This window comes from Rutidosis leptorrhynchoides, chromosome 10 (assembly GCF_046630445.1).
Source record: "Rutidosis leptorrhynchoides isolate AG116_Rl617_1_P2 chromosome 10, CSIRO_AGI_Rlap_v1, whole genome shotgun sequence".
NCBI classification, from domain to species: Eukaryota; Viridiplantae; Streptophyta; class Magnoliopsida; order Asterales; family Asteraceae; genus Rutidosis; species Rutidosis leptorrhynchoides.
Genome location: NC_092342.1, coordinates 230,643,695 through 230,645,686, shown reverse-complemented (window position 1 = coordinate 230,645,686; position 1,992 = coordinate 230,643,695).

Here is a 1,992-nt window from a genome sequence, read left to right as displayed (position 1 = left end):
GCGTAATATGAACTTATTTATAAAAGCTCTTTCTTCATATTAGCGTTTTATACTCTTTAATTCGGGTAGTACCTACCCGTTAAGTTCATACTTAGTAGCTAACATACCATTTCAACTACTACAATTCTATATGAAAAACTAATCACAAAAAAAAAAAAAAATCATATTCAAGCCTTTATACAATAACTTGCAAACTTACAATACCGCTATTTTACATATAGCATGAAATATAGCACATAAAACTTTGATACAAAGTAGTTGCGAAGATAATTCTAGTTAATAAATAAGGCGTTCAGCAAAGGCAATAAAGACACGTAATTCATACGTCTAGAAACAAGTCTTGCATTCTGGTTTTACTAATACCACTTCCCATCCTTGGTTTTGTGGAACATAACCGTTGTGACCGATAGTAAGACAATGTGTTGTAACGTCATCAAAAGGATGAAGGTTACGTAATGACCAACAGTCTCGTAATAACTTAAAAACCTCATTTCTTACCCCAATTACCGACTCTGTCACTTGTGGGAACGTTTTGTTTAATAGTTATAGCCCGATGTTCTTGTTCTCACTTTGGTGAGAAGCGAACATTACTAACCCGTAAGCATAACATGCTTCTTTATGTTGCATGTTAGCCGCTTTTTCTAAATCACGAAGTCCTATATTCGGATATATTGAGTCAAAATAATTTCTTAACCCGTTGCGTAAAATAGCATTTGGGTTCCCCGCAATATATGCGTCAAAGTAAACACATCGTAACTTATGGATTTCCCAATGTGATATCCGCCATCTTTCGAACGAAAGCCTTTTATAAACCAAGGCATTCTTGGAACGTTCTTCGAATGTCTTACAAACTGATCTCGCCTTAAATAGTTGTGCCGAGGAATTCTGACCGACTCTAGACAAGATTTCATCAATCATGTCTCCGGGTAGGTCTCTTAAAATATTGGGTTGTCTATCCATTTTTGTGTTTTTATACTGTAAAATAGACAAGAGTTAGATTCATAAAAAAAATACTTATTAATACAAGCAATTTTTACATATATCATAAAGCATAAGCATACTATATTACATATATTACACCACACGAATACAACTATCTTATTCCGACTCGCTCGTTTCTTCTTCTTCGGTTTTGGTTCGTTTTGCCAAGTTTCTAGGGATATATGATGTTCCCCTAATACGAGCCGTCGTTTTCCACATTGGTTTAGAAAAACCTGGTGGTTTAGAGGTTCCCGGGTTATTGTCACAACTTAAGAAATACGGGTGTTGACGATACATATAAAGTTCATCGGGTTTGGAATCAAATTTCTCTATTTTTATGCCCTTTCCCTTATTGTTCTCTTTTGCCTTATTAAATTGTGTTGGGGTAATTTCTATAACATCATCGGAATCCTTGTCGGGATCCGATTCATCGAAGAATTGGTAATCCTCCCAATACTTTACTTCCTTGGCGGAAACACCATTGACCATAATTAACTTTGGTCGGTTGGTTGAGGATTTTCTTCTACTTAACCATTTTATTATTTCCCCCACTGGTTCTATTTCTTCTTCCGGTTCCGATTCTTCTTCCGGTTCCGATTCTTCTTCCGGTTCCGACTCTTCTTCCGGTTCCTCTTCGGGAACTTGTGAATCAGTCCACGAATCATTCCAATTTACATTTGACTCTTCATTATTATTAGGTGAGTCAATGGGACTTGTTCTAGAGGTAGACATCTATCACATAATATCAAACGCGTTAAGAGATTAATATATCACATAATATTCACATGTTAAAAATATATAGTTTCAAACAAAATTTGTTAAGCAATCATTTTTCAAGTAAACACGGTCGAAGTCCAGACTCACTAATGCATCCTAACAAACTCGATAAGACACACTAATGCAAAATTCTGGTTCTCTAAGACCAACGCTCGGATACCAACTGAAATGTCCCGTTCATATTGATTATAAACGTTCTATATTAATTGATTTCGTTGCGAGGTTTTGACCTCT